This window comes from Centropristis striata, chromosome 1, assembly GCF_030273125.1.
Source record: "Centropristis striata isolate RG_2023a ecotype Rhode Island chromosome 1, C.striata_1.0, whole genome shotgun sequence".
Lineage (NCBI taxonomy): Eukaryota > Metazoa > Chordata > Actinopteri > Perciformes > Serranidae > Centropristis > Centropristis striata.
The window spans coordinates 30,325,886-30,351,198 of NC_081517.1; the positions used below are offsets into that span (position 1 = coordinate 30,325,886).

Sequence of the window (25,313 nt, forward strand, 5' to 3'; positions counted from 1 at the left end):
ATTACTTACTGTAGGTCTGTATTTTTGCCCTCTGCTTCCACTGCTCAACATGCCTCCCTGTGCTTCTTTTAACATGTTAAGTGCTAACATGACTCCATCTCTTATCAGCCTTATCTTGCCAGACTGATGACAAAGGGAGGACAATATTCGCTCTGGGAGTTCTGCGCAATGATTAAAAAAAAAAAAAAAAAAGAAGCTCTGTGACACTGAGTTTGACACTCAGTATAAAGTCAGTTTAGGACTCTAAAAAACCTTCCTTAACTGGTGTCCAAAAATATAATGAGTTAATTTGCAGTAACGGATAGAAGCTGTTCTGAAAATGAATCAGTCAACAGCTGTTTGACTGATATTCCCTGGCTTGCATAAAAGAAAAGGGGAAACAAATGGAGATATGTTTTATGAACCTCTCATATATTCAGGGTTCAGTCTTCACGTGGGGGTAACCTACTTCCTGCTCCTGACCACTTGGAGATAGTCTGAACTTCCTCAGTAATCACTGTTGTGCTGAGGTTTTCCTTTCCTAGGAGAGATGCAGGAAATCACAGCACAGTGTGTCAGAAGTGAATTTAAACTCAGATGACCTGTTATAACCTCTCTTCCCTGACATAATATTAAACAAAATCAGAGTAGTGAGTGAGTGTTAGCATTTAGGCTGGGGGGTGGGGGTCTTTTGGTATCTAAGCGTTTCTGTGTTACAAAAAAAAATAAAAATGACAAAAGGCTACAAAAGAGGCCGAGAGGTAATGCAACATAAAAGAGGAAATCTAATAAACAAAATGAAGTGACAAAAAAATAATGAAAGTGATTCCCATAAATGTAGCCTACATCTGCAGTTGCCAGGGAGTAAATGTACAGATTTAGGAGTAGCACAACTAATTTGTAAAATACAAATTGTGTATATGCACATTAAGTCAACTGTAACAACTGAACACCTGTTGCAGAGTTCAATTTATTTAAGCTACTACCTAAACAGAAATAGTTAGCTTAGCTAACAGGCTAATGGAAAAACGGTTAAAATAGCTAGCTTAAAGTAATAGATGAAGTAGCAAGCTTAAAACAACATTAACTGATAAGCGGTGAAAAAAAGTTACTTAAAATAGGACAAATGACAAAACGGCAAAATGGCAAAACACTTAAATAGGTATTTGAAAGTAATGTAAACAGTAAAAACAGCTAGCTTAAAGTAATGTTAATTGATAAATGGTTGAAATAGCCACTTAGCTAAAAGTAATGGTAACAGTTAGCATAGTTAGCTTAAAGTAAGTCAATAGATAAGCAGCTTAAAAAGTTCAATAAAAGTATAATTGGTTGAAAAAATTAAGTTCAAGTAGGCCTAATGGATAGATGGTTACAACAGTTAGCTTAAACATACATAAAAGTAAAATTTGGCTTACGTAGTGGAAGTCCAAACCAAAAGACCAAATCAACCTTAACTGAAAGTTCAGTTGTGTAAACAATATCTAAACAATAGATTTAACAATATCCACTTTAATATAATGAATAGTTACACATTTGGAACATACACTGGGAATCGATGAAGTACATCAAGTATATCTGACAGGGCTGTGGGGGTTACTTAGAAAGTTTGGGTTGTAAAGCGTGTGTGTGTGTGTGTATGTGTATGTATGTATGTGTTTGTGTGTGTGTGTGTGTGTGTGTGAGAGAGAGAGAGAGAGAGAGAGAGAGACAGAGAGAGAGACAGAGAAAGAGAAAGAGAGCCAGGAAACGGAGGCAGCAACAGGTAGATGATTAACTATGACAAACACAAATCACAGCCTTTACTCCCAGAGAGCGTAAAGATTTACAGTTGACGTCTCCTTTTTGTTGCAGCACAACAAAGTAAAACATAAGCTACACAGACATTCAGAGCTCAGACACAGAGTTCACCTGGTCAAAGGTTATGAACTCAGGATGGAAGAGCTCGCTGGCCTGCACACTGCAAAGGAAGTTACAGGGCAGGGATCTGATTGGGTAACCTGTCGGGTTAAAGTGTTCCAGTTATTGCTGCGGAGATTGTCCATTACATTGTGTTTATGATTGATAGAAGCGCCTGATTCTCTATGTATTAACAGCATGTTATTGGGGACTGAATTGCTTTATGAGCAGACAAAAAAGCTTTTACTGGCCTTCTCAGAGTTACATCGTAAACACGGATTGACTACCGTTGGAAAATTCCATATTTTTCTTCAAATAATCAAATAAGAAATTAAAGTCCCTCACAGTTAGAAAGAGGAAGAAGCTGACATCAAATCAGCATTGTGTGTTCTTCTTATTCAGAAGTTTGTCAGCCAACAAACCTCTTTATGCCTCCCAATTTATTGTAGATTATGAAAGGAAAACACAAGTGTGGGTACTGAACAGAACTGAACAATGCGTCTCTTAGTTTGATTCTCTCCTGAGTGACACTGATCCACTGTACTGGAGAAACAGGCCTAAGGAATCCGCCATCTTAGTTGTATGCACACACATACACACACACACACACACACACACACACACACACACACACACGGACAAACACACACACGGACACGTCCACCCAGCAGCCCCTAACAGCAGGGTCACAAGGCAGCAGTAGAGGATCAATGAAACATCAACACTTACAAGCACTCCAAACCTGCTGTTTTAGCACATAACACACACCCAAGGGATACTTTTACAGTAACAGAGTCATGCAAACACTATTCAAGCCTGAAAATTTGAGACACATTTTCATAATAATCCTCACAGTCACAAAACTTTGTCATTTGAGGTTAAAGAATCCTGTTAAAAACCAAAGACAGCCAGGGAGAGAGGGAAGTGAGACTGAAACAAAGCAGAAATCTTGAGGAGGATATCACAGGAGAGGGATGTTGGTGAAAAGAGAAGAGGAAGGAGAAGCAGAGAGCGGTCAGATGGGAGGATATAGCTACCCCTGTTGCTTCACACAGTCCGCTGCTTAGCTGCCTGCTCTGGGAGTGTAAGTCCACCTCCATGAGAGACAGGTACAGCAGAGCACTAAGCACAGAGGCCAGCCTCCTCTAGACACACACACAAACACACACACACACACTGAGCCAAAGCTGGAAGCATGAGAACTGGTGAAGGTGGAGCTAAAGCAGCACTTTGTGTAAGTGTGTATGTGTTCATGGGCAGATTCCAGGTTTACTTTTGCAAAATTTGAATTTTTTTTTAATGTGTGAAATACGCAACATGCATGAATACAGGTGGTAGAAAGTATAAAGGTTGTTAATTACATTTACTCAAGTACTGTAATAAAGTACAAATATGAGGTTCTTGTATTTTCCATTTTTTAAGGCTTCATTAATAAAATCTTCTTATATGGTGTAATTTCAAAGAGGTAAAACTTTCCAAAATGTATTATTTGCTAAAGAAAACCAAAGATTATGGAAAAGTTCTAAAAAGAAATGTGTTGCAGGATTGTCTTTTATTTTTTCCCATCATGACCCCTCAGATTTATGTGGCCTATTTATAGGGACCCGACCCCCAGGTTGGAATATACAGGACTAAAATACCTTACTGCATTTAAAATGAGCTCCGCCTTAACCAGCCAAAACAGTAAATTGTTATGCATTGATGCGCCATTTTTTACAATCTAATAATGTCATATATAATAAACAAAAACGATCCCATAAGGTGTTTGTACAAGTAGTTTATTAGTAGTTTAGTAGTTTTAGGTGACTTAGTATAAAGAGCGACAAAGTCTGCAAAGGGAGGAGAACGGAAAGGATTTATGAGTCTGATGATACTTTTACATTGATCCGCTGTGACTTAAAGGATCTGAACACTTCTTCCACCCCTGTTAAATAAACACATCAAAGCAACTGTTGCACAAACCTGCAAATCTTCACTCCTTTAGTGATGAAGAAATAGTGTCTGGTGTTAGTGCGAGAAGAGGGGGCTGATGGGAAAAGTAGTTTTAACCAGTTTCAAGGGTTTTTCGCTTGGATATGCAAAAATGGGATAAATGACAGGAAACACTCATAACAGAGTTTGAATACTTCCTCATGTTGTTGTCTTTCACCGAGCGGACATTTGGAAATTCTGACTGGGAGTTACCAACCGACTGATTTATGTCATGTCAGCACAAGACTATAACTGTGTGTGTGTGTGTGTGTGTGTGTGTGTGTGTGTGTGTGTCTGGGCATGCGCATGTGTTTTTTGTACATAACAACGGTGAACATGTTCCTAGCACAGCTTAACTTAAGCAAACAACACACCTTCCTGGGCAGTCAAGAGAGCAGATAGAGAGAAAAACAGCCACATGAGAGAAAATGTAACTCGCTCTGAGAGTTTCTGCCTAAAAACTCCCCTCAGTGCTCTGAAAAGAGCAGGGAAAGAGGGAGTGAGGGACAGAGAGAGCAGATAGGGTGAGAGGGAGAGAGAGATGAAAGTCACAGTGTGTGGTCAACAGTGCGCTGAGTTTCAGCTGCTATTGAAACCAGCCCCACTCCTTAACGACTGAGTAAACAGGCAAGAAGAGTCTATTTAGCATAAAGACCAGAGACTGATGAATAGACAAAAAAGAAGAGATTAAAACATGAATGACAGAGATCTGTATATGGACTGTGGCACCATTAATCAACTACCAATTATAAAACCCATTATGATGACAATAGAAGGAGCGAACTCAATGTGAATTAAAGCAAAAAGGTGTGTCTGTTAAGGTGTGTAAAAATATGTATGTGAAGGTGTGGGTGTTTTTATGGCATTCTGCAAAGTCATTCAACATGCGTGCAAAAAAAGAAAGATTACGATTGTTGGAGAGCAACATCACAGATCAGTAACATTACGGCCTTCCTCGGAACCAAAGGGGGTCAATCTGAATCAAAGATTAACTGTCAGTCATTAGTGAGAGCCAATCAGGTCTTCGACACGCCTCAGAGCGTTCAGGTGACCACAGCCACAGTCCGTCAGGTCAACGGTTAACCACTGAACCCCACAGGTAAAACCATGAAATGGAGGAAAAACATTTCCTGTCTCTTGCACCTTAATCATTGTACATGTTCACTCAATGATTCGTCATGCATGCACACTGCTTCGGGTTACTTTTGGATTTTAAGTTAAAACTTAAAAGAACAAATTAAAGAAATAGTATCTTTTTATTTTTGTCGGCAAATCCTCATTAAAAAACAAAAACCAACTTCATTAATCCATCACTTTCAGACTTCCCTATTCTGTCTGTGGATCTCTAGCTAAATAGCTAAACACTGTGGTTTCTAATTAAACTTTGCTCAAACAGGTGTAAATTGTGCATTTGTTCAGGACTGTTACATACACATTTTCTGTGTTATGAGTGTTTTGATTTGTTGACAATAAGAAGAAATTGCAACTTTTGTCCTTTGAATTGATGTCAGGTTCACATAGATAGTCTGTATTTGGGATAAAAGCTGATTATGATTTATTTTTCTTCATGAAAGTAGACTCAACTGACTCAAACTTTACTGACTTTTACATTTCACGCTTTAACCCTGCTCCTGACATTGGGTTCAAGTTGAAACACATTTAACTAGAATTAAATCATAAGTAATCACATTAGAGAGAGTGCCTTTGGTTATCTTTGATAAGCTGGTTTTCCATTAAAGCCCAGGTCACACACACACACACACACACACACACAAACACACACTAGAATTCGCAGCACAGACAAAAACTGTGAATAAGCAGGAATAAAGTCAGCAATAAAGCAGTTCTGGTAATCAGTATCTCGACCGAGGAGCCTGTATGACCGCCGTCTCTTATTACAAGTCATCCATATAAGTAAATGAGTAGCATGTCACAAGACCAGAGGTCCTGCTGTTTATTTCTGCAGAGCGATACGACCTGGAGGAGTGCACCACAGCGTTTAACCCCACGCTGTGTTTTCCTGGAAGCAGTTCCTCTCAAGTGTAGAAACTGACAAACCGCTTTAGGAACATTTAAAGAAAAAAAGCTTCCTGCTGTGATTTCTGGTATCTTCAAACTGCTTAGTTGTATGAGGTAGTTTATACAACTTTACTGTGTTACCAAAATGCTTACATGGTTTATACCCTTGAAAATGTGAATTTTTACACCCTTTTGCTGATTATAAATATAGAGCAAGACAAATCCCAGGGTCTATGGCGCATGTGCATTATGGACGTCTGCTGCAGTAAACACAACCGAGCCAAACAATGAACCTGACAGAGGACAAGTGAGGACTGCGGTTCACCCTTTAGGACACATGATGTCCTCACACTGTGGTTGACCCAGTTCAACTGTCAGCATGCTGACTAAGGCACACTGTCACACTGCATTATCCTGGTGTCTTAACATATCTGTTTTCTGTCCCTCAGTAACTGTTTATGACAAATGATGAGTTACTGTGCACTGAAATAGATATGCACCAAAGACCCTTTCACACATACACTGCAACCCTGAACTTATATCGCTATTACCTCAATCTATCATTCTACTGGCGAGAAACCAGAAAAAGACAAACACATGCAGGTGAAGAAGACGAAGAAAACTCTAATGAAAAGGTCTAACTGGACAGAGAGACAGAGAGATTCAGACACATTTTATGACCAAATTACAAACCAGAAATGTAATCAAAACACTGTGAACACTGTGAACACTGTGAACGTAAAGGAGTGAATATCTGTCTCAAATGTGAGGAAAGTTAGTTAAATATTCCAAATATTTTAGCGTGAAAATTGCAACCAAATTTTTATATTCAGCGCCCTTTAACCTAGTTCTGGTCTGTTTAACAAAGTAAGTTAATTTACATAATAACACTTTAAATGAGTGCGGAAATGGTTGAAAATAGCACAAGTATAGCCCATTGTTGAATGTATTAAGTTAAATCAGTCCTAATGGTTTTGTTTATTTTTTTATGTATGCTATTATTATATCATTCTTAACTATTTGTCAGTTTAATTCTGTTCAATATGCTATAGTTTTATTTATAAATCTTCATTAATCCATAAAAAACTATGTTTAAATGACTCAAATGTAGACTAACCATGTCATGTGTTATACTGCTTCAGTACAAAACAAACAAGTATAAGTGGAACCATAAAATTTCCAGAAATTCAGATTATAGAGACCACTGCTGATTATCTGAATCTGGACACAATTTAGCACACTTATCAAACCTGGTCCAGCCATGGACGAGGTTTCCTCCTTGCCTTGTTTCTCTCCCTCCATCCATGTACCTGTCACCCTCATTCCTGCAGTTCACTCAAGCTCAAAGAAGAGCAGCAGGGAGGGGGGAAGGTGTGGAGAGGAGGGCAAGCTGAGAGGGGGACGGGTGAGGAGGGGAGGGAGACATGTAGAAAAGTGGAGCGTTGGAGGGGGTTTAAGGACGACTAGACCAGATGGAGAGCAGCCAGAGAGGCTAACGAACAGAGAGGAGGGGAGCAAATGTTCAGGCCTCCCTCAGAGCTAGAAAGCCCTTTAAAGTGAAACTGGCCTGAAGAATTTCAGGTCAGACGGAGTGCGTAAGTGACCGCCTTCAGCCCACCCCAACTTCACCACAGAGGGATGATTCCAGTTCATTTACTCTGAGAGCCCCCCTGCCTTCAGGACCTTCACATTTGTCCACCCAAAACACCGCAGTTGTACTCAAACACAAAGAGCCTGAGTCTTCACATTTCCTTTACGCTGAAATAACAACATCAGAGTTAATAATGATTCAAACTCTAATTTAATAATAAGCATGATGGCTTTGCATTCAGTCTCAATATAAAAGCATGACAGGATAAAAGGGTCAACTGCAACTGAATATTGCCCCATATGTCCCCTCACACGGCTTCACAGTCATTACTAATCATAAGAGCTGCTTTAGCTTTAGCGCTAGCTGAAAGGCGCTTTGCTTCCTTAGGCAAACACATTCCTCAGGCTAATCAGCTAGCCTGTTCAAGGCCAGAGCAGACATTGTTTCAGACAATTACTACTGACGTTGACAGTGTCACACACTCGTGATAAAGGCTTTAGTGGCCCCCTGTGTGTGTGTGTGTGTGTGTGTGTGTGTGTGTGTGTGTGTGTGTGTGTGTGTCTGTGAGGGGAAACCAGCAAGATTCAAGGCAAGTGGAGAGTCTGTTATATTTGACACACTTATCAATAAGAGGTCCAAATATTTGTATTTAATTTCAATGTAGTTTTTTCATCCATCCTTCGCTCTCTCACCTACTACACAGGATTACAAAAGAGCTAACCTACGTGCACACTTTTATAATCAAACAACGACCCACCCTGTCGACAAACACAGACGAGAGAGCGTCTGTTAGACTCTTACAATGGCACACTATTGCAGAAACGTGCAACTGAAATAACATTTCTGTTGATGTAATAACTTTGTTTTAATAGTATCTCTTCCGCATGAGATCTCTTCCACAAAATGTGAATTGAGTTATTAGAAAAAAGCGACTATTGTCATGTTTTCACTGCATGTGTAGCCTCAAATGCAACTTAAAGCAATTAGATTCAGTAGCAAACCAATGGATTTTCTTTCATTGTGACTCTATCGCATGTACACACATTTACTTTTGTCACTTTTGGGGACATGTCATACATTTACATTAATTTCCGTGAAACTTAAAGCCATTTCACACCAAGCATATATTAACACATATCTGAAAAATGTACATGTAAATTTTAAAAATTGATTTTGTGGTTTCTTATAAGCACTTGCACACCACTGCTGCACATTTGTGCGAGGGGAAAAATATTCAAATTGAACTTGATTTCAGCAAATTACCGCCTGTGGAAATATATGTTGGTTGATGTCATACCACCAGGTCATAGGTCATTGCTAGCTTGTTGTCAAAAAGAGGGTAACACATTTTTTACATTGGTCTCTAAGCACCCAATAGTGTGCGACAAACTTGTGACAACTACCTCAACAACAAAAAAGAATAAAGACAATACATGGCCTGAAAAAGCTGACCACTAACCCAAATAGCTGCTGTTTCCCAATTGTGGAGACTTCTTTTTATTGGAAAAGTTGTCCCCAGTTAACAGCTCTTTAGTCTGAAATGTGTCCCAGAAGGAAGGCTTCGTAAGAAACACACACACAAACACACACACACACACGCACACACGCACGCACACAACAAACAGCTTTCTTCACCAGGGTAAAAGTCCAAATATTATATGACAGAACCCGGAAGTCTATGGTCTATAATAATACCATGTAGCAACTGAGGCATTTTTTATCCCCCACCCTAAACACACACACACACACACACACACACACACACACACACACACACACACACAAACACACACTCCACACTCAACACGTCACCATGCGACTCCACTGGTTCCACTAGTTTCATTGTAAGGACATCATGATCTCCATTTCAATCAGTGATTGGTTTAAGTGCCTTTGTTTACTGTTACTAATCATTTTGGTTCTGATAAAAATGCCAAACTGGCACAGTGTCAGATTTCCTCCATAAGAGGAGATAAAATAACAACAACACAAACTCCATCAAATGTCTCCATCAGAAGACTGCAACGTTTGGTCATATCATCAAAAAAGTACTTCAGAACATTTGAACTGCTATATTATCAATCATAAAGACAACTAACAGTTTCCGAAATGCAACTTTTCCGATTTTTCAAGATTATCCAGCAAGATTTTTAAATGACACATCAACAAAAAGTGATGATGAAGATACTTAAACAAAAGATGTCAAAAAGACAGAAACACATGAGGAAACACAGTACCTGTATCCCAAACTGAGGAGATATCGACGAGCGGGCTGAGAGGATGCAGACGCCGGTATGTTTTGTGTTTGGGAGTTACTTTACACAATAGCACTTGTCTAACGCTCACTCTCTGTCCAGTCACTATCCTTTGACAGGCTGCAGCAGTAAGAGAGTCTCCTTGCTTGCCTGCGTCTGGTTGTTTGAGTGTGGAGGTAAGCTGGTTAAGTGTTTACTCATTCTCAATGGCCAGAAGAGAGAGGTGGGGCCACTCAGCACAGGTAACCCCCCACCTTTTTCTTCTCCCTCCTTCAATCGCTCTCTCTCTCTCAGCTGATAAGGAGTGAGACAAAAGGGAAGGGAATGGATGAAAGGGCAGAGGGCGTGACGAAAGCTGATGATTGACAACAATCAAGGAAAAGTCATGAGCTTGTGTTTGAGTGTGTGGATGTATTTAAAGAAGTAAAAGAGACCAGCCCAGACAAAATAACAATAATATGCTGAGTCAATATTCAAACACTGAAAAATTGGGCTGTGGAAATTTCTGAAACTACATGTTAGCAGCTTCTGTCATCTCTCTTATAGAGGAAAAAAAAATAGAATTACCGCCTTGTTGTACTGAATGTCTTCGCCAACCAATCAGGTTGCAATTTACATCCATGTCTGTGCACACTCATATGTAGTGAAGACTTTGAGGGAGGTTAATAAAGGTATTAAGTGGGGGTTTTCTGCATAATTTAAGTTATATTGACACGTATGTTTCCAGCGGTCACTTCACAACACTGATAATTCCTACTATGCTCGGATCACAGACAGCCATCACTCTTTCTCAGTTGCTCAACCAAAAACCCACTATGTATACATTAAGCACTGATTGATTAATTATAGGAGATTCCCTATGCTTATAACAATGATATCCGCTAAAACCACAGGCCGAACTATCCAAAAAAATGTTTTCACAATGGAAACAAACCAAACCATGAATGTTTTGATCCAGACAAAGACCACCTCTTTCAATTGGACCAAGGTCTGGCTGTTTGGTCCAGAAATTAGCCCGGTTTCACACCTGTAACTGTGTTTTGGATCAAACTGAAAGGTCTGAAAGTTCAGACCGAACAACGTAGTTGTTTCAGCAACCTTAGTTTAACATGGAAGCACGCTTACAGTTGTTAATTAGCACTACAATCAGAGTGAAGATGCTGCGATCGCATTTACTTTTTGAGGTCTTTGGTCAATGATGTATTGGAACAATTGACAAATTTTGCCTGGTGGTGGTTATTGATTAAAAGTTGAAGGAGCATCAAAGCCAGTTGGATTCATCATCTGGTAGCCTTGAATGGCTTCACCAAATTTCATGGCAATCTGGCCAATAGTTTTTGAGATATTTCCGTCTGGAACAAAGTGGTGGACTGATGGCATTGGCATCCATTGGGTGTGTTAATAAGTGGCAGCATTTTGTCCCAGATCAAACAAAGAACAGTTAACCACAAAAATTTAACAAGAGTTCATCAGAGTTACATGATCTGTCACTTCAGAGCAATTATACCCAGAGAACCACCATGTTTCATCAAACCAAATATTTACTTTTTCGTATATCTTCAGGCATTTTAGAAAAAAGGAACTTGTAAGTCAATATAGACTCAAAATAATTCAAACAGAGAGAGATACTGTGAATCAGAAGAGATTACTTTAGGTAATCCTTGCCTGAGGCATTTTAGGATAAACCTATTGCCGGCTGAATTTAACAGGTTTTTCTGTGATCACTTAGGATTTTTCAGCTGTTTTGAATGCCCGAGTGGCTTGGCACTCATAGTATTTTATCAGCTGGACAGCCAAATGTTTCTTAGATTGAAATCTCAAATTCAAACAACAGGCTAGTTTGTCAGAAGTCCATTACACATTTCAGGTTTTTCCCCAGCATGCACACCATAATGATTAGGATGATTTAGTTTCAGCACACAAGGCCTAAAGACTTTAATTTTCTTAAACGTTTGCCTTAACTGTTAAGTCACTTTGCTGGCGACACTTTGATAAATGGAGATAAAGAGAATACAGACTAGACTAAAGCTGTCACATTCCAGTCACATTTACCAGAAACACAGAGGGGGTCAGGGGGAGAATAGGAAGGAGAGCACGTTGACAATGTGTGGAAGTGTACATAACCTTAAACAACCCTTAAGGGGAGAACAAGGCCTGTATACTCTTATCAGACGGGGTGTCGTTCTACTCCAGCACAAGTGTGTGTGTGTGTGTGTGTGTGTGTGTGTGTGTGTGTGTGTGTGTGTGTGTGTGTGTGTGTGTGTGTGTGTGTGTGTGTATTTGTGTATGCGCTGTGGCCATTGTACAAGTGACACATTAACCAATGACTCTGTTAATGAAGGACATGCAATCACTGATTCTCGCCTTTTTGGCAACACACACACACACACACACACACACACAGGGTGTATATGGAGATAGCCAGTTCAAAGTTTATAGATGGAGAAATAGATTCTCTCCTCAGCGGGGTGTAATAATGTTGGAGTGAAGTCCATACGCAGCCATAAACCTACTTTAAAAGGTGAAGGAGAGCGTGATTCATAGACCAAGATGATTTTATTACCAGCACACTGTATCGCACAAACACTCTTTCTCACACACACTCACACACACACACACACATCAAGGCAAGTATAGATAAATGTATTTGTCCAGCTCAAGATCACATATGGTTCCTAAGACAATGAAAAAGCTTCTTTAAAAATATAAAACATAAGGAAAAATAGAATTACTGCCTCGCGGTTGTATGTGTCAAGCTTCAGTTCCATCCATGTCCGTCCAGACTCATAAAATATCTGTAGTGAAGACTTTTAAGGAATTTAATAATAGGTATTAAGTGTATTTTGCCATAACTGTTGCCAGTAACGTGTTATATGAGGTCACAGTGACCTTTGACTACCAAAATCTAATGTGCCAAAGTTGAAGAAATTCTCTCAACGTGTTCCTGAGATATCATGTTCATGAGAATAGGACGAACAAATCGAAAACATAATTCCTCCAGCCAACATACATAGGTTTCCCAGCTGCCTAGTGTTTTGTAGGAGCGTTTGTTATGCCAAAGTTTGTTATCAATTAGCTGAGTTAATTCAGCATCCACTGACAAAGGAGGAGTTATAGTTGTAGACAAATACATCAACAAACTTAAATCAGCGTACAGATATGTAATAGTGTGTTATAAATTATTTTAAATGCTTATAGACTGACAGAAAGGAGCCGCTTCTCGGCCAGTTGTAAGTATGTAAGGGGGTTGTAAACATGAGGAGGAAGTTGAAACAGTTGGTAGAAATTAAAAACTCAGTCCAACAATAGGAACAATACGTCGGGAGACACTGAGGATATAGACTGCAAAGATACCATCAGCTCAGAGACAGACAGAGACGTGGGCCAACTGGACCAACTGGTCTGATATGAACCCACACTCAACCGTAAGAAGCTGCACACAAACAGCTTCACAACGGTCACTGAGACAGACGGGGGTATTAAAGTTAAAGTGAAGAAGAGTCGGCAGCCTTTCAAGCTGATAATTTCAAATTTCAATAAATAAATAAGATGTGTGTCATTCAAACGTACCGCCTTGATGGCAACACACATGGTTGATGAATTGTGTCCAAAAACCTTAACTATATTCTACAAGATCCGCACATTCTTAAAAATATGTGCAATTTGAGCACTGAGCCAAATATTAAGTCATGCTGAGCGAATTTCAACACAGATGTTTACAGAAACACTGAATAAAACAACGTGCCTGTGGAGAGGTACTGTATTGTATATGTGTCTTTACTGACTGATAATGGAAACATAAACACCCCCACTAGGCATGTCTGACCCCTGAAGGGCTTCAGCTCAACAAAGTTCTTGTTTGTAAAGAAAATACTTCCCGCAGGCACCAGATATAAACACACACCTTCATCAGAGAAGGAAACGCTTCAAATCCGAGCGTCTGTGTGCAGGTGTGTTGCTGCGGCTTTGACCATTAACTTTTTGTCTGTCTGTCTGCCTCTATCAACCTCTTAAAGGTATAGTTCAGATATTTTTGAAGTGTGGTTGTATGAGGTACTTATCCATAGTTACTGTATTACCTACAGTAGATGGCGGCCAACAGGCCTCCAGTTTGGAGAAGCAGGCAGGAGTATAGACACAGAAGCTAAGCAATGCACTGCTGCGGACAGGGGCAGCAGATACATGTATTTTAGCTATTAAAAAAGTAAATCAATATCAGTTTAAGTGCATACTGTATTTCCACCACTCTACCTTGCCCTCAGACATTTATTTTTGACGGGGAACTGAAGCTGTTATCTACGCTCTCTTCAAAGCCACCAGACTCCATTGACAAAAACAGTAATTTTACCTTTCAGAACACAGGAGCTGTTGTTCTACCACTGTCTAATTTGTTTTAGTTTGTATGTGTTATTGTGTGACTTTGGTGTATCCGAACTAACCCCTTATAACACCAAACACCTTATATATCCACATTTACTTCCTTATCTCCATCTGCTTTTATTACGCTGCTGAGTGGCTGACAGATCAAACTGTTATTGCACTGGCTAGCTTCCAGGTGTGAATGTGTGATGGGCCTTCCTGAAAAAGAGAGCACTGCTCTGAATAAATAAAGGTGAAAAATGAAGAAAACAAAATAAATTAAAAATTAATAGTGCTGATTAAAAAAACCTTTTTCTTAACTGAAACAGGTAACAGAGTTATTAGCAGGACTAAAAAAATACATAAAATATAATGTATTTATTTATAATAATCCAAATGTTTAAAAGGTTGTCTTTTAATGCAAGTTTAATGCAATGCTTGTTTTGTGATAATAGCAATTGAATTAAATATTTGTTGTTGTATTTTGGTGCAGGTTTGTATAAAGTTTGTGGTACTGCCAATTTAACTGTAACTTAAACTGAAGCAAAATGAAAGACAAGCTCATTCATTTACACAAAATAGAAATTGAAAGTAAACCTCCTCGCATAACTGGAAAAATAAATCTGATGGAATATTCATAACTAAATAAAAATGTTTTAATAAATGCAATTAATAAATGCTTTGCTCCACTGTTTCTGACATTTTTAGTAGCCCTATTAATAATTAATATCAAACAACAACACTACAGACTTTTGGATCAGTAGCAAACAATTTATTTTTAAGGCTATTGTTTAAAGTTGAAGTGTAAAGACTCAACAAATGTTTCTACTGGTTCCCCAACCTCAGCTGACCCCACAGGGTGTCAAACACTTACATGTACATACAACTATCAGGTGTGAGGAAGGAACACACAGATTTATTGTAAGCTGATTGAAAAATTGCTGTTCTGCCTAAAAGTCCTCAGACAGCACGACTACACTTGTTCCAGGGAAAAGTCTGTTCTGTTGCAAAGCTTCCTCGTTCAAAGGGTCACCTCACATCCTGAAACCAGCGTCAACCAATCCCAGTGTCCCACTTATGATTAACAAAAATGACTCAGCACAAACTCAGAGCCTTACTGCCCTCCCACCACGCGCGCACACGCACACACACACACACACACACACACACACACACACACACACACACACACACACACAGGCTCTGACATTATTTTTTTTTCTTCCATCCTGATGAAAGAAGTTTCCCCTTTTGCCTAGAATTCATCAGCTGACACTCCAGTCATGTGGTTTGTCGCCAACCAATGGCAGCGCAGGAGCATTGTGTGTTTAGGTGCTACAATCACTGCCAAGGTCAAGGAGACGAGGAAGGAGAGAGAGAGAGAGAGAGAGAGAGAGAGAGAGAGGGAGAGAGAGAGAGAGAGAGAGAGAGAGAGATTTAAGGAGATCTGAAGGAGCTAAAAGATTTAAAGCATAATAGAAAGAGAAGCAGAGTCATCCTCATGACTTGTAACCGCACTGAAGCCACTTATTATCTGGTCAGTAACCAGTAACCAATGTAACGTCAACATGTGTGACTGTCCCCTCTCCCAGCTCTGGGAAACAACACCGACTATCATGTGATACAGTGTAACCACCATGTAGCTGAAATAACAGAAAAGAACAGAATGAGTAGATCACAATTGTGAAGATAAATTCCAAGAATTTTACAGTTTGTTTTGGTGAGATTTGGTTACAAGGAGTCCTTTAAGACAAACTCAACTGACTGTCTGACATGTTGTAAACAAATCCACTGTTAGCACACACTTAAACTGCAATATGTAAATCACTTATTTTAGAAGTGAAAACAAAGGTAAGCGGAACTTGCAGTAGGTTTCACCCACTGTACTTACAACGTGTGTGCATACATGCAGTTTTACAAAGCAACGGGCATTTGTATCGGACATTTCAGGTGTTTTTATCTTTGTTTTGCTTCTAGTTCACCTGTCAGATCATGTGATGGCTCCTGCTTATCTTGAATCACTTTCTTTTATAGCTGTCATCGCATTTTCATATTTAAGCAGTAAAGTTGTTGAGTAAAATGTTAACAAATATATATATATGACAGCCACAAATTCAACAATAAGACACTGGTTGCAACTCCAAAGGGCCGCACACACCAACAACTAAAACTATAATGATGACAATACGAGTGACGCCACTAATGAACAATACAGTGTTCAGCCAACAGAAGGATTTTCACTGGACTACTTTGCAGTTTAATGTGAAAGTAGCATGGAAAAGCCACCATCAAAGGAGGTTTATAAAAAAAATTGATAAGCTCTTAGTTGATCTGACCTTGGTGGACAGATAAACGGATCATCTGAAAACAGGTTAATTTGGTGCAAAATTCATGTTCTCAGTTCATGGATAAAGATCAAAACATTGGGTTAACAGTTTAAATCAGACTTCTTTAATAGTCAGTCTTCACAGATGTAAGTTAGTGAACATGTAACACTGGCTAGCTATGTGATATCATACAAAACTGCAAAGGCCTTTAAGTGATTTTGTGCAGAGCTGTTCAGCATTTGAAACCATCTCCCCCAACCTTTTTCTGTTGTCAGAATCCGGGTGGTGGTGCATTTGACAGTTTATGTTCATTTGACATGTTATGTCCTTTAAAGGTGCCTTCATGCTAATTCTTGCTTCTTACACACAGTTTTTCCAAATAAATGCGATCCAATAAATATTCCTGTTCGACCCTTTTTCGTTTGCATGAAGCGTCTCATAATTAAATGACAGGATGATAAGTACAACATACACTGTGTGTTATTACAAATGACAGAATCTGTAATTGTAATGTCACCTTCATCAAAACCCATCTGTTCTAAATGTGCAGACATTTTATCAACTGGCAATCTTAAACCTGCAATTTTCACCATCACTCATTTCCTAGAAAGGCGAATTGTTCTCTATCCCACGCACACACACACACACACACACACACACACACACACACACAGACCAGGAAAGTGAGAAGGAAAAGTAAAACAGGCAGATAAGAGCTGAATGAAAAGCTGGTGGAATTCAGCGTCTGCCAACTCCACCTAACGCCCCCCTAAATACAGATCCGCTAACACACAATAGCTAAACTGCTAAACTGTGTCACTTGAAACAGGTGGTTTTATGACAAGACAAAAAATCATGGTGAGAAACTAAAACGCTGTGTAATCCACCTGTTCACCTGCTGAAACTACTGGCCAAACAAAAAGAAGGGAGGAAAAGGGAGTGTGAGAACATCAGAGAGAGAGAAGGAAGAGAGTGTGTGTGTGTGTGTGTGTGTGTGTGTGTGTGTGTGTGTGTGTGTGTGTGGCCTGAGTATGGCTATTTTGTGTCAGTTTTGTGAATGGGTTCACAGAGTCAGTCTCGGCCCATGGAACATTCCATTCTGGCAGGGGGGTAGAGAAGGTGCATGTGTGTGTGTGTGTGTGTGTGTGTGTGTGTGTGTGTGTGTGTTTGTGTGTGTGTGTGTGTGTGTGTGTGTGTGTGTGTTTGTGTGCTGGATCTTATCACGAGATGCAGTGTTGTACCGGTAGTTTCTTGTCCCCCCCATACCTATTCTACTCACTTCCACACACACAAACACACACACACACCCCTCAACACCACTAGCATTAGCTTGCCTTCCCTGCCAGAATCAAATCACCCACTGCTAACACGCATGCATGCAGGCACTCACACAAGCACACACACACCTTGCCTCTTGGCCTGCTGTCCAGACAACTAGACCATTGTGTGTAGCTACAGGTATGCAGAGAAGAGCCTGTTTGAGGACAGGCAATTGGATGCTCTGTGCACTTTTGTGTGCAAGAGCAAAACAAGAAAAAGGACACAAGGATAGTTTAACATTGATACTACAACCCGAATTATAAAGGAATTGGGACGCTGTGAAAAAGTTAAAAAACAAACAAACAAAAAACAGAATACATAAAAAAAACAGTGTATATTTACAAAACAACAAGTTAATGAGTTTAAACATTAAACATTTTGTCTTCATGCAGTTTTAAATTGAAGATATGTCAAAAAAAGTACATGTACATAGTGGTAGGAGAAGTACTCTTATCTTTAAAAAGAAGTGAAAATTGCACTATCACACTGTAGAAATACAAGTAAAAGTAATGCATTCATCATCTTACTTAAGATTGATGTTTAAACAACTTTAGTTTAAACATCAATCTTTACTGAAAGTACCAGAAATAAAAGTAGTCATTATGCAGAATGACCCATTTCAAAATAAAATACACATTATATAACTTTCAGTAACATTCATTAATGTTTAAATTATTGCAGTTGGTAAAGGTGAGTAGTTTAATTTGTAATTTATGAATTTATTTTTTATATTTTTTACTGATCTCAGTTTGTAAAGCAAGTGGTAGCTCAAGTTGTAAGCTAAATTAAATAAGTTGTACAATATTAACCTCTGAGATGTGGTGGAGTAGAAGTATAAATTAGCATATAATGGAAATGCTGAAGTAAAGTGCCTCAAAGCTGTACTAAAATACAGTACTTGAACAACTGCAGCTACTTAGTTACCTTCCACCACCGTATGTACATTAACACGTTTAATAGCTGCTGCATTGTTCCTGCTGAAGCTCTTCCAGTTAAATTGCCCATTAGGAAAGGATCCCTTCAAGAGAAACAACTACAGTCATTAATGTAATGTTTATTTTAATACTGACGTCAATATGTCCTCTCTCAGTCTAACCCTAAAGAAAGAAACTAATTTAGCTGAAGAAAGCCAGAGGAGAAGGAGGAGGAGAGAGAAACTAGCAGTGAAATGAAGCATAATAACAGCATTAGTGTACAAGCAGGTTGAAGGACAGAGGAGGGAAGGAGGGAGGCGAGGACGGAGGGTTCAGCAGTGTCACCACACAGGAGGGGGGTGGAGGGGTCACACTGGGGTCAAAGGTTGAACGGCAGAAAAGGGGGTGTAGGGAGAAAAGGGAGGAGGGAGAAGGAGGAGGAGGAGGAGTGTTGATCCAGCCTTCACAGTGAGTGGATGTCACCTGTTTACACACTCTGCATCGTTCCTGCCACGTTCTCAGAAGAGAGACAGTTGCACAATGTCTCAGCTCACTCTTCTTAGAACAAAAAATCATGTTTTCTCACTGAGGTCTGGTGGACTCAATCCATGCAGATAGTTTTGGTTTAATTGGTCCAGCTTTTGAAACATTAATAATTTCTGCCTCCTGTTCTAGTACAAATCCAAATTCAAATTGGCTTTTGTTGGCATGACCATATTAAAATATAGAGGTGAATAAAAAATTACCTTTTATAACCTCTGATTTTGGTTTTAATTGAAATGACTTTCAGCTAAAGACATAGTCCCGATGACATTGGTTTAGGCTTTCCTCGCCAGTAAACCTGTCAGCAGCAGTCGTCTTTTTAAAACGACCGATGCATGCGTTCACCAAATGAGGACATCTTGTGTTCTTGCGGTGTGTTGACCATAAGGGGCAAAGGCAGCAGTATCATGACATTGTCATACCACTGTAAAACAGGAGGTCGGGGTTAGTGGTTTGGTTAAAAAAACTGTATGACTTTGACGCAGGATCCCGTGTCCTGGAGCTCTGCTGCTGGGTTGATCTGCAAAATGCAGCACTACTTTTGGCATGTGCTCTATTTTGTCTGTTAAAAGGAAACATCAGATTCTGTTGTGTACTAAAATCTGAGACTAACAGACATATCAGAATACTCTGTAGTTAGTATCTTGTTTGCTCCTAACTGGCAGTGGCTGACACACGCTTAATGGGTGTGAAATAATATCTGCAACAATATGTGTACAGTGTGCCGGAGGTTTCAGGTTTCTTTAATGGCTTTTGATTGGCTTTTCAACGTAGTGACGTACCAAATCTAGCCTGCCCGGCGTACATTTAGATCTCAGATTTTAGGGAAGGACACACACATCGCCACCTTCAGAAGAGGAATGTGAAAACATCCCTCGAGTGACAAAAGTTGCACATATATAGGTCAATATAGTCACAGTCAGACATTTTAGAAGACAAAAAAATAAGAAAAAACCTTTCTGACTGAAGAGGGACTGTTTTTCCTACGGACCTTTTTAACATTTTTGGAAAGTGCTGACAAATTACATCCTTTAGATAGAGATAGTATAATTCAGTATGGCAACAACATTTTTAACATATAATTTGAAAGACTTGTTGATAGAGAGAGTTTTTAAAGAGTTTTTGACTGACCCTTTAACACCCAATCCTAATTAGTTTTTTTAATATCCTTTCTTCTAGAATAGATTGACTACATTTATATGCACATTAATATTCCACTTTTTTTTAGAATATGACAATATTCTGAATTTGATTTAGGTCATTAAAACAGCATATTCTGTTTAGATATTCTGAATGTAGCATTTTCTGATTAAGACATGTGCTGCTATTATTCTGGTTTCAGGAGTAATATTTGGATATACTGTGCATTAAAAAAATGCAAATCAAGTGTTTTTTCCAGCAGTTTGTGACACATGACCTCCTGCCTGTCAGCTCTGTGTGTGTTGCTCTGGTTGTTGAACACAAAAAGATATAAGAAACAATTACTTTGCATCTGTGTACATGCATGTTTCTCTCTTGTGCTATATTTTTGCCATATCGCCCTACTTGCAGTCCAGAGTATCTGCTGGTCTTTTTCGAGCTCCTTTGCTTTTTTGTCAAGATTTGTGAACAAACTGACCATCTTAAGAATTAACTTTCACTTCTCTGCATCGAACGGCTCCCCTTCTTTCTTTTTTCTACCTGTATATGTGCCACCCTAATTTTCACCTGTTTCGACCTCCCCCTCGTCTCGCTGCTGTTCAGCGATTGGCCCGATCCGAGGGGAGCTGAAGAGGGAGGAGGAGGAGGAGTGGGGCGATAGAGAGGAAGAATGTGGCCATTGTCCTTTCCAGGTATGTGTGTTTGTGACAAACAGAAAGAGAGAGAGAGGGAGAGAGGACAGAGGGAGAGAGAGGGTGATCAGATCTTGTTACAGGTGTTTCATAAACAACACAATAGTGCTAACAGGTTCCTCTCTCTCTCTCTCTCTCTCTCTCTCTTCACGCTGCAGCTTTACATTTCTGCTTCTGTGTTGGTGGATTAGGCTCATGGTTTTGTCACACACACACACACACACACACACACACACACACACACACACACACACACACACTGAATCTGTGCTTCCCCATCCTGAGCATGAGATGATCATGTGACAGTCACGTGACACGACCTTATACTATGTCTGTACGTGTTTGTGTGTAGAAATTCAAGCTGTTTAAGCTGTTTCTCTTCCTTATCCTTGAGGTTTGCTGAATAATAAATTCCCATCAGCTTCCTGCTTTGAAAAAATCACAGTCAGGTTAAAAAACAAAAGAGATATTTTCCTTTTCTTCCCGTTGCCCTCTGTTCCTTCAAAGTTGTCTGTCTTCCTGAAACTAGAGCGGGCCTAAACACGATACCACTAAGGTCACACCAGGGGGAAAAAGTCTAGATATAAATTCCTGTCTTGGGTGACTGTTTGTCCCTTTTTGCAATTGTGGAATGTGATACAGTGGGTTGAGCGATAAGTATCATTCTGAAAAATGGTTCACCTCTTGAACCCTCTTGCGCAATCAGTAATGAACCCACAGCCAGGTTTGAATAACTATCAAAAACGAACCATTAAGTTGGCATATATTTTTGGTTTTGGTTTTGCATGAAACAGTTTGAAGAAACGTGTGTCATCACTTCATCAGGTCTGACCAGCACTTCAACACACACACCTTTCACACACCTTAAACATGTGGAAGTATTTACAGTATTCACAAGGAAGCCGGTCGACGGTTGAGATAAAAGCACACACACACACACACACACACACACACAGAAAGGAGTGTATTACAGGTGTCACTCTGCAACTCCCTGTCTCCATCTCTACAGGTGATTTTCAGGAAACAGTAAGTTAGTAAGTGAAACTATAAGTTGTCTCTCACATGACAGCTCATATTTTGCACTTATATTATTCTCATCATGTAATTTTCCTACAGTGTGTTAGTGTACTACTCTATGTGCCTCTGCAAATTGCCCCCTTATAGTGATGAATAGTCTTTTTTCAGCTTTTAAGATTAAGTTTCCCTTATTACCACTATTTTTTGTATTATAAAATTTAGCTAAATTGTTATATATATTTATATATTATTGTATATGATATATTTATATACAATATTAGTATTTTATTTGTTTTTACAATAAATCACAAAGTAGACATTTAAGATTTTTATCTCATCATATCTTCATTAATTACAATATAATGCTCATTGATTTCACCATGTACCTCAGAGACCAACAAGAACATCTTCAGATCAACCAAATCCCCAAACTGCAAATGAGGAAATGACAGTTTTGTAATTTTGATCGAATAATCTGGCAGATTTTGGAAATTTGAGTCTGGACACACACACACACACACACACACACACACACACACACACAAATGGAAAAAATATGTGTACAGGCACTCACACACTCACACATGTGCATGCTCACACAACTAAATCTCGTTTGTACAACAACAGGACACCCAAGGCTGACTGGCGCCTTGCTCAACCAGTTTCTGAAACACACACACTCGCACACACACGTAGACACAGGACATCTCGACAAGACAGCAACTGATCACAGACACACACACACACACACACACACACACACACACACACACACACACAAATAAACATCGAGTCCCCATCCCATAACCTTGTAGTGAAGGTTATAGCAGTCAGCTGGGTCAGTGTGAGCACTGGTCCAGCTGAAGAAATGTCCTTCCAGATACCCACTGTGTGTGTGTGTGTGTGTGTGTGTGTGTGTGTGTGTGTGTGTGTGTGTGTGTGTTCTTAGTCCTCCAGGTGGGAAAACACACCATGTCACTCAACTTCACAGCCAAACTGTCTAAAGATTAAAGTGAGAAAGAGACAGAAAGCAAAGAAAAAGGGAGACACATGACGAGTCCCTGGCCAACCTGTAGGATGATGGGACGTGTAGTCACAGTGTCGTTTGTAGATTTTTCTTCCGCCGTTCAATATCAACGATCCAGCTTGTCACTTTCTCATCTTCCTTTCCTCTTCCTCTCCTCCTTGGTGAAGTCTGTCAGGTTCTGTCCGGCCTCTCTCCTCCTGTCTTCAATGACAGGTCCCCCAGAGCACAATCAGAAGAGATCTCAGACACATCTAACAAACACACACTCAGAGAGAGAGGACAAGTCAGAGTTTCTGTTCTCCTTTTGGTGTTTTTTTGGATTCTGACTCAGATCCTCTCAGTTTGTCCTCTCCTCTGCTCCAGTCACGACAGCGCTCGTAGACGCAACAGCAGGAGACAAGAGAGGGGAGGGAGCGCACAAGGTCTCCAAGTGGAGGAGAGAGACGGAAGGTGGCGGAGTTGAAGGAAAGAGGGAGGAGGGAGGGAGAGATGGAGGGAGGAATGGCAGTGGTAATTAGTGAGTCTGTACCTGACTCTCACTGACATAAGCCCCACATTCCTCAGAAGCGAGGAGGGGGAGAGGCGAGGAAGAGGGGGGCGAAAAGAAAAGGAAAAAGTTCTGAACACACACACACCGACACGCTAATGATCCTAGAAAACTCATCAGAGAGGCACCCAAAAACAAATTATCTTCTCTTACAGCACACCATCGCTGGAGTCAAGTCAAAGGTTGCATTGTGCTAAGTGAAGGTGCTGTTCGGCGTCCGTCACCTAAACTCTCCAAAGACGTCCTTGCAAATGGTTTAGCCTTCTCTTCCGTCTCTTTTCATCCCTCTCTCTCTCTCTCTCTCTTTCGATGTGTATGGTGTACACACTGCCTCCTCCTAAAACTCACCAAACCTGAATCTGACTGCCCAAACCCCCAACACACCTCCCTCTCTCCCTCCCTCCTTCCCTCCTATCATGCCGGATGGGAAATGCTATCCTCCTGTGGCTCTGGCCAATCTGTGTGTACGTTTGTGTGTGTGTGTGTGTGTGTGTGTGTGTGTGCGTGCGTGTGTGCAAACCTGAATCATTTCAGCCAGAGCAGCATTCCTCTTAAGGAGTTTCCTGCACACCTAGTTTAAAAACCTCACGCACCACATGATCATCACCATCGCCACATGCTTATTACAGGTGATCACACACAGACCAACCTTTTGCTCATTCACAAATGCATGCACCCTCGACGTCATGATGACATGTTGTCTTAATGTCGCACTGTTCACTCCCTTGACGTACGTACTGCAGATCCCTCTGTAATGACAACTTTAAGTAATGACAACTCACTCGCACCAGTTTGTTGTGTTTAACAGTCAGCATGAATATTACACATACAGAACTGAAATCAGAAAGTAAAACATAACCCTAAACAACCGGCCCAACTGGTGTTTCTTATTCTTCTCCTCCTTCATTTTTTTTATCTTCCCACACACTTTTTATTCTCTTTTATTATGTGCTTGTTTGATCACGTAGAGCAGTTTCAACACTACCAGACCTCCAGCATTCACCGCTCATTCAAAACTCTGTGTGTGTGTGTGTGTGTGTGTGTGTGTTTCTCTCTCCATGTGTGTGTTTGCCTACCTGGATTCTTTGCAGAATTTGGCATGGGCGGGGCAAGGCACTTCCTGATCCCAGGCGCGTGGTGAGTGCGACGTCTTCTTGACAGCCAGTTGTCATGGAGACAACAAGAGAGAAAGAGATAAAAAAGAGCCGAAGTGAACCTGTAACAACCGTGGTCAGCCAACTGACAGACTGAGGACAGAAGAGAGAAGTGAGGAAGCTGGATTTCTGTTTAGAGTAACAACACACACACACACACACACACACACACACTAACACACATGCATACATTCAGATAAAAGCTCCACACACACACACACACTCACACTAACACACATGCATACATTCAGATAAAGGCTCCACACACACACACACACACACACACACACGCACACACACAGTAGGGAACTTGCGAGTGTGTGTGTGTATAGGAAACTGAGAGTGAGTCAGACGTGCTCACACAGAGAAATAACGTTTCAACACAGCGGTTGAACTCCCGGGCTAGGAGGAGGCCGGAGCCGTTGGACGTGTTGCTCAATACATTTCACTTTAATGCTTACTTAACACAACTCACAGGCCTGAGAGTGTGCAAATACAGAAGCATTTATAATACCAAGTTAAGTTTTAACTGCTGCAGGTAGGATAAAGAGTTCACAGCTGA

At 40.2% G+C, this 25,313-nt stretch overlaps 1 protein-coding gene across 8 annotated transcripts in view; it reads right to left on the reverse strand.

Moving 5' to 3' along the window:
* The window catches only part of rbm47 (RNA binding motif protein 47), a 35,844-nt gene extending 10,981 nt beyond the window's left edge, over positions 1-24,863 (reverse strand). For 4 of the 8 annotated variants that reach the window (XM_059337853.1, XM_059337836.1, XM_059337829.1 and 1 more), the window contains exon 1: positions 23,094-23,460. The gene's annotated coding sequence lies outside the window, so the exon portion shown is untranslated. Of the gene's footprint in view, positions 1-9; positions 1,553-2,912; positions 2,965-23,093; positions 23,461-24,673 lie in introns of those variants that run through there. The other 4 variants (XM_059337783.1, XM_059337824.1, XM_059337791.1 and 1 more) reach the window with 4 other exon arrangements.
* Between the last annotated feature and the right edge of the window lie 450 nt (positions 24,864-25,313).